The following is a 9,362-nucleotide window of genomic DNA, read 5'->3' on the forward strand; positions in this document are numbered from 1 at the left end:
CATCGAACACTTTAAAAAGAGGCAAATTATATAGTTGCCTGATGTTGAAAGGAACTATATTATTTCTTGCTATCTCAGAAAACAAAGTAAGTCTAGAATGATAATTTTTTTTTTTTTGGTTGCGGGGTCAAGGTCCAAGTCAAGAAAATAAAAAATGTTACAGTTTTGTCTGCCCCACATTTCTTGCTTTTGGAAACTGCCCCTCTTGTGTGTCTCATAATTCTGGTGGGGTTGTCAAGGGGCCACTTCCCTGGCCCAAAGGTTGCATGTTTGCAAGCAGGGATAATCAGAGCTCTCGTTCAGTGAATGAGATGGAAACCAGGAAAGAAAGAGGGCCTGTCCGCTTGTAGAGGTTGAGATTATAAACCATGCAAAAGTGGGAACGTTAGGTTCCAATTTTCTCACTATGTGGAGAGAGTGTGGCTGAAAATGAAGCCAAGGTAGAGGGACACAGAGGATAGAGAGAGAGAATGACAGATAGATGGACCCCAAGGTATAATTTAAGCACTTGGATCAAGCTATACCTAAAAGCATGGATTATAATTTTAAAAATTAGATAACAGGGTAATTTTTATTAAACTATTGTCCACTGTTTTGAAAACAAACCTCTTTGCAGAACATAGTGTTAAATCTAAGAATTTAAATACCACACATCAATAGTCCTTACGTCTGTTTTTGCATGCCACTCATTAGAATTACACTAGTACACCTCATGAAACCCTACTGTTGTTCTGCTATAGTTACCCTTCTTATATAATGGTGTTTGTGCAGTTACTTGAATATTTTAATATATTTTACCCATATTTTAAACAATTGAGTGGAAAACTGAATAATAAGTCTGCTAATTTTAGTGGGTTTACATAATTTTAAAGTTTGGAAACGAATCTTTTTTTTGAAAGTTGATTGTTAAATTTTTAGAACTTTAACTTTCACATAAATTTCCTAGAAACTTTATGAGAAAAAAATTAAGAGACTAATTATATGTGGTGTTGTTAGTGAATACAACTCAAATGAGATTATACATAACCAATCAATTACAAAAAACAGACACATAAAAAAAGATTTAATAGCTATCATACCCTGCTACAAGTATCTTGATATCAAAAGGATTTTTTATTTACTCATTTTTTTAAAAAGTCAAATTTGATAACATATTGGAGTAGTTGAGAGCTACAAGAATCAAAACAAAAGCCTCCACTGCAAGATAATTCACAATCTACATATTGAAATGGACTGAATTTGTATAAAGAGAGAATTACATTACATTGAAGTAAATCAATTACTGCTCTGCTCACATCAAGAATTGTAATATCAGCATAGAATTGAAAATGAAGGCATAAGCAAATAGTAATAAATTAAGCAATAATGAAACAAGTCATAATTTAATTTAGAATGTATTTTAAATGATTAACAATGTCTGTATGACTTCTTTTTCGCTGCATAAACAACTGAAAATGTTAAGGCTTGAAATTCTTAAATTTTTTAATATATTAATTTAAATGATATGGGTATTCTATTCAACAAAAATCATCTACTGGCAAGAACCAATAATCCTATATAAAAAAGTTGATAGGTTATTGCTACCTCAAATCATGGCAAAAAATTATGAAATTATTTCTATTATTTCTAACATAAAGCATGTATTTGTAATCAGTCTTTTGTGGCAATATACATGTATACAAAAGTTAAATTAGGAAGTGATTGTTTTAACAAAAGCTATCTTTACAAAGAATAATTCAAACCATTCCTATAAATGACAGTCATCTATTATGTACTTTAAATATTATTTGATATCAATTTATATTATTTATTGCATATTTTAATCAAATATATTTAAAAATAGACTCTTAGCAGGTGAAGATTCAAGAAACTTATAGATATGTAAGCAATTTTTAAATTTCCTAACTTTACACAGAAAAGAGTCAGACCTATAGTATGCTCTAGTACAAAATTAAGTAGGATGAGATTAGGCAGGTCTGGGTTCTAGTACCAGTTCCAGTCTTGAATAAAGCCTTGACCAAGTAACTTAACCTCAGTTGATTCTCAATTTCTTCATATATAAGATGTAGATGTCACATTTTTCACGGTAAATAAGAGTGATGGTTAGGAAAATGAGCACTTGAATTCTGGCCCTATCATTTATTAGCTACATGATCCTGAGCAAGTTAACTACTTTATGGCTTTTTTTTTTTAATCTTTATGTTTATGTATTACCTATCTACAAAATGTGGCAATACCCTATTCATAGGAGTATTGAATTAAGTGAAATAATGCATGTAAAATGCTTATGCTGGTACCCAGTAAGTATTAGCATTTAGCTATTTTTAAAAATGACCCTAAAACGTGAGGTACAAATGAAAGTACTAATTAAGTGGATAATAAACATAATTCCATTTGTGCGTATTAGAATTCTGAGGCAGGAAAATATTAAGGGTATGCCTAAGAAAAGAGAGTAAGTCTGTGACCATTCACAAAAATAAAATTAAAACATTAAAACATCAGGTAATATTTTATCTATCTATCTATCCATCCAACCATCCACCTATTTTTGCTTTTAAAATGTTTGGAAGTACTTAAATACTAGTTGAGTGCCTGTACCTGGTAATCTTTTCCTCTATAAACATTTGGTTGTTAATGAAAGTAAGCTATATTTTCTCAACTCCTACCTCTCAAAAATATGCCCCTCCCTTTTTATTATTGATAACATTTTGAACATCATAAAAAGTGCACTGGTATACCAATTAAAAGATGTAATTTATTAACATAAATCATAAAGTTTTTAAGTGCACTACTACACATTTTGGAAAAATACCATTGTCAATTGAAATCTAAAGCTCGATGAATTATTTGAATGAGTTCATCAGTAAAGGACATTTTCACAAGTGCTGAGACTGTCTATATAGCCTAACATCGTAGTTTTCTTTCTGAATAAGCCATTGCCAAGTCTGGAAATGCCATTTCAATAGTCTAGGCAATATTTACAGCTTAGACATGTAGAGTTTTTCCTCCCAAGAGTTTAAAACACTACTGTCCCCATGGCTTAAATTTCCCTCTCTGTGTATTGGGATTTAAAAGCAATGATTTGCATGTCTTATATCTTAAAACTATAAAATGCACATTAAAATGTATATTTTCCCTAAATTTAATATATTTTACTCAAATATTTCACCTATTTTACTAGGCCCCTTATTTCTTTTCCCTGTATTTATTTGAAACACTGATTGAGAAAAATAAAAACCATTACAATGCTAGGCAGTCAGGTGAACAATGAGTTGGTGTTTTTAAAACTAAATTTTATTTTAAAATATTCTTAAATGTTTTGTCATATGAGAATACCCTTATTTGAAAGCTCATTTTTATTGTTTCTCCTTTAGCATTTTCTATTTCTATGTCTTTGGGGAGACTGCACAGTTGAAATTGCTCAAAACCACAAAGACATCTGAGGTTACTAAATTGTGTCAAAAAGTTTTGCTCTGCCTTACAGAGAGTACTCCCAGACTTGGCGATATAATAAATGGCCCAAGATATCTTTAGCACTTAAATAATGTTGTTTATATTTGCATTTAGAAGATACTACTAAATTTTTCATATCGAAGAAGGAAATATTTTCTACTAAACATTTAAAATTCCGATCCTTTAAATAAACCAGTTCAATTGTACAAAAAAAAAAAAAAAAAGCCCTGTACCACACCATAAATCAATTAATAGATTGGTTTTTAGATTGGTTTATAGAATGGATTAATTTAAAAAGAATAACCACAGTGACTGCAGAATATACAAAGTAGAAAATAATTCCTGGGAAAAAGCATGAGGTTTAAAGTCAGCCTGCACTGTCTAAAAACAAAATATAGCTCAGGATAGTTAAACTGAGCCCCTGTCTCTTCATCTCTTACCTGGGAATAATGTCATTAGGCAGTTGTGACAATTAAGTGGCATTAAACTTGCAAAGTACATAACAAAAGTATCTGACAAATAGTAGTTACTCAAATGTTCCCAGCTCCTGCCAATGTATTACGTCTGCCTCTGTACTTAGTACACAAATGTTTGTGATTGATGCGAGCTCCACCTGGGATGCTCCATCTGGAAGGACTTAACATTGCAAGAGTGTTCAGGGAAGTAAAAAAGATGTAAATGTATTAGAAAATTGAACCATCTTTAGGTAAATAATTATGGAGTAAGACTTCTTACTAAAGAAGGGATTAGAGGATTTATTCAGTCATTAGACAGTTATAAAAGACATATTCTTTGAAAGCCTCATATTAGTTGCTAGGAACCTCCAGGATCTCTGAATGCTCCCTTTCTCTAAACACAGATTGGAGATGGTAATGAGAAAAAGAACTAACCTTTCACCCATCATCAATCAGGACAGATTGGTTCATATATAAACTATGGTATCAGATAAGGAAAGATGTTCTAGATTTCTCCCACTCAGACTCCCATTATGTGAAAGAATGACAGTTCAGATAAGCTGGCACTAGACAGAAAGGAAGTTTGTGTGGGTGCTATAGAGCAATAGACTCAGGGGCTGTACTCAAAGACAATAAACCACGCATGAAGGTCTCTGACATTTGAAAAAAGTAGTACCAATAAGCAAGAATAAAAACCATTAGTTCATTATTGGACCCAAAACACATGTAAGAAAATAAGTGTGCAGTAAGGATTTTGAATTTTCACTCATATTCCTATGGCTCATTTTTTACTTCTTCTTGACTTTTTTGTTGTTGTTGTTAGGTGTTCCTTTCCATTGCCAGATTTTCATCAATATTTAGGAACTACCACAACTATATCAATATGCCTAGACAGTAATGGAAAAACCTAGAATTGGCCCGATATGTTAAAATTTAACATGAAAGTTTATCTAGCAATTGTCTTTGTTGAAAAGAAATGCTGTTTCTCAACCCCACAACACCATTTTTAATGTATTTGATATGCATCCTTTAATTGTTCTTTTAAAAAGGCATTATGTGTACCTATTTTGAGTATAGCCATATAATATCATATAATAATAGATCTTTATCTGCTCTTCCCCACCTCCTAGAACCCGTTAATGCCTGTGTATATTGCCAAATGTAATTCTGAGCTGTTTCTTTTAATGGTTTCATAGTATACTGTATAACAGTGGCTCTCACAGTATAGTCTTCACATTTCATGGGGTTCTCAAGAGAACTTTCCAGAGAGTAGTCAAAAGATGTATTCAGAATTGTCTTCATAATAGTACTGAGACATTACTTCCCTTTTTACTGTGTTTGCATTTGAACTAGTGGTTAAAAAACAATGATGGGTAAAACTACTAGCACTGTAGTACAAATCGAAAGCAGCAACCATAGATACTGGTAGTCATAGGATTTGTCACTGCCACATACTTGCAGTTAAAAACATAAAACAAATAAAAGGCTTAATGCCTGTGATGAAGCAATAATAATGATTAATTCTATCAAATTTCAACTCCTTTTTCGTATTCTGTGAGATCACATAGTAAGTACACAAAAAGCCTTTCTACTGTGTATCAATGTGTAACATTTCAACAAATGGTGCAAGCATAAAATTAGTTGTTTTTTTACATGGAATACCATTCCCTTGAAAGAATGATTGACATAGTACGGTTATTCAGACTTAGGTATTTGCCACACATTATCTCAAAAAAAAGAACAAAGTTGGCCTGCTATTTCGAGGAAAACAATGTTTGTTTGTTTGTTTGTTTATTTTATTTAGTCAATGGAAAAATTCAAGCTTTCGAGCAACCCTTAGAATTTTGGAAAACTTGTATCAGCTACCGTGAACTTGACAGCTTTCTAACACATGGAAGACATTTCATGAGATTAGTGGTAATAGTTAACAAAGGTGATTGTATAATGATGTGTCAGTATTTGGAAAATCTGCATAACTCAGTGAACCAATATTTTCCAAATTATCGTGAATGATATTTTGCACATGTGTAAAGGATGTATTCAAAGTACAAAGTAGACCGATTGATTTTAATATACCAAAGCATAAAAAATTCATTTGATTTCAGATTTTACATTTATTTATTAGTTTATTTCAGTTTTTTGTGGTAAATTACACATAACAAAAATTTAACATTTTAACCATTTTAAGTGGTAAATTAGTGGTATGAAATACTTCATAATGTTGTGTAACCATCACCACTGTGTTGGGCAGAGGCCCGTGGCTGGTGTATTAGATCAAGAATATATGAATTATGACCTGCTGAAGGAGGAGGCACAAGCCACCCAAAAGGGGTCAGATAGCTTCCTCAGCATTTGAGCTCTCGCTTTGGGGAAGTAAAAACCTTGGAGTTATTTTGATGGAAAGTGCAGTTTCAACACTCATACAGAGGAAGTAAAGACAAGACTGCCAGGATACAGTGAGCCAGGCAGTCCCCCATTTCCGGTGGAGCCAGCAGGAGATGGAGAGCAGGGTAGCAAACACCTATTACTATAAGGTGGTTGGGGGCAGAGGTCACTAACTTTTTGTGGGCTCAACTCTCTAAATGTTTATTTTAAAAAGTGTGCCAAAGAAAAAAGTGGAAACTTGTGGCAGGATTCCTAAGCTCAGGTCTTATCCCAATGTCCAGACTCTTGAGTGTTAGAGGTTTGTCATAGTGTAATGCCTAGGAAGCAACTCAAAATAGCTGCTTTCTCTTCACTATCACCTTTCATCTCCAGAACTCTTTTCATCCTGTAAAACTGCTAATGATGATGAACTTTTCATGTGCTTATATGCTATCTATTTATCTTTTTGATGAATTGGCTGTTCAAATCTTTTGTTCTTCTCCTTTTTATTGGGTTGTTTTATGTCTTAAGGTTTTGAGGGTAATTTATATTTTCTGGACACAAGTTCTTAATCAGTATGTGATTTTCAGATCGTTCTCCTTGTTTGTGGGCTGTATTTTTTTTTTTTTTTTTTTGGTGGTATCCTTTGAAGCACAAGTTTTTAAGTATGATGATATTCACATTCTTTCTGTAATGTGACTTTTGTGTCATATCTAAGAAATGTGCCTAGAGACTTATTCCCATATTTTCTTCTAAGAGTTTTACAATTTTAGCTCTCACAAATTTGGCTGATGATCCATTTTGAGTAATTTTTACATGATATGAGGTAGGAGTTCAATTTAGTTCTTTCGTCTGTTTACATCCAGTTGTTCTAGTATCATTTGTGGAAAAGACTATTCTTTACCCATTGAACAGTCTTGGCACCCTTGCTGAAAATCTTATGTCTTTCGAAGAGCAGGCGTATCTTCATTTTGATGAATTCTTATCAATTTGTTCTTTTATGGATTGTGCTTTTGGAGTCATATTTAAAACTTTGGGTAATGCAAAGTCAGTTTCATTTGTTTCTTACAGAGGGTTTATAGTTTAAGTTTTGTATTTAGGTCTATGATACATTTTTAATTTTTGTATAGTAGGAGGTATAGATTTTTTGTTTTTTGCCTATGGTGTTCTAGTGTTACAATTTAATGAAGATTATTTTCTTTACTGAGTTGTCTTTGTACGTTTGTCAAAACTCAATTGTCCATGTATGTGTGAAACTATTTATGAACTGTATATTGTTTCACTGATATATTTGTCTGTCTGTATGCCACTACCACAGTCATGATTTCTGTAGCTTTATTTACAAGTCTTGAAATCAGGTACTATTAGTGTATCAATTTTATTCTTTCGAAGTCACTTTTGGCAATTCTATGTCCTTTGCATTTCCATATGAATTTTAAAATCAGTTTGTTTCTACAAAAAATTAGTTGTTAATATCATTGGGATTATGTCAAATCTATAGATTTGGGGAGAATTGATATCTTAATATTGTCTTCTGAACCATTAACACGGTGCATCTCTTCATGTAGGTCTTTTTTCTTTCAGCAACATTTTATCATTTTCAGTGTATAGGTCCTCTGCAACTTCTATTGGATTTATCCCTAAGAACTTCATATTTTTAAATGCATTTATAAATAGGTTTTAATTTCATTTGTTGCTAGTATATAAAAGTAATTTACTCTCGTATATCAATGTTGTATCCTGTAACTTTGGTAAACTTACTTCTAGTAGCATTTTTTATAGATCGACTTTCTGAATGGATGATCATGTTGTCTGCAAATAAAGTTGTCTTCTTTCCAATCTGGATGATTTTCATTTCTTTCTTGCCTTATTGAACCTCCACTACAGTATCAAAGAGAAATGGTGAGGACAGGCATCTCTGCCTTGTTACCAATCTTAGGGAAGAAATAAATTTTCACCATTATGTTACCTGTACCTTTTTTCGTAGATGCCCTTTTAATTAGATTTGGGAAGTTTCTTTCTAACGTATTAATTATGTGACTTTCCTTTTCTTTTGTTGATATAGTATATTTCATTGACTTACTTTCAAATGTTAAAAACAAACCCTGCAATATTATAGTAAATGTTATTTGGTCATGATAGATCATTCTTTTTATATTATGTTGAATTTGCTTTGCTAAAATTTTGTCGAGAATTTTTGCATTTTGTTTATAAGGGATATTGGTCTTTAGTTTCCTTTTGTTTTTCTCAGGCTTTAGTATTTGAATAATGCTCACCTCATAGAATGAGTTGGGAATAGTTCATCCTCTTCAATTCTCTGGAATTGTTTGGGTAGAATTGGACAGAATAGGCTAAAGGCAGTCTAGAGGAAGCAAGCGTAGACAGGGAAGAGCTTAAGCAAATGTAGTGATAAAGCATAGTAAGAACACGGGTGAAACCATTTTAGAGAGATAAGATTCTCAGTTAATTTTCTTACGGAAAACTTATCTATATAGTCATGTGCTGCATAACGACATTTCAGTTGACAAAGGCCCACACAGAGCAATAGTCTGTACTATATAGCTTAGGTGTATAGTAGGCTCTACCATGTCTGTGTAAGTTATTCTATGGTGTTCACACAATGAAAAAATCGCTTAATGATGTATTTCTCAGGATATATCCCTACCATTAAATAGCACATGACTGTATTTACTTAGATCCTTTACTATATTTTCTTAGATAATAAAGTTTACTTAGAATGTGCTACTCTATGTATGAAAATACAATTTTCACAGTGATATGTCTATATAGCAATATCTTAAAATGCATTTAATTATTTCAAGTCTATCACAGCTCTAAGAAACCTGAATAGCGAACCATCGAATAGGCATTTCACATCTGTAACTCTTCTCAGGTCTCCTAAAGCCACTTAGGATAAATAAAGCATCCTTACTGCCCTTATGCTCTCTGCTTGAATTTTAATTTTGGCTTAGCAAATTCCAAACCAGTAAAAATAAAAATAAAAAAGTGTAAAAGAACAAATTAGTAAAGTCAGTAAATTAATCAAGGAAAAATTACATAGTTATAAGAAAATGGGAAAGAGAAAGACTC

This window comes from Pteropus alecto, unplaced genomic scaffold (genome assembly GCF_000325575.1).
Source record: "Pteropus alecto unplaced genomic scaffold, ASM32557v1 scaffold131, whole genome shotgun sequence".
NCBI lineage: Eukaryota > Metazoa > Chordata > Mammalia > Chiroptera > Pteropodidae > Pteropus > Pteropus alecto.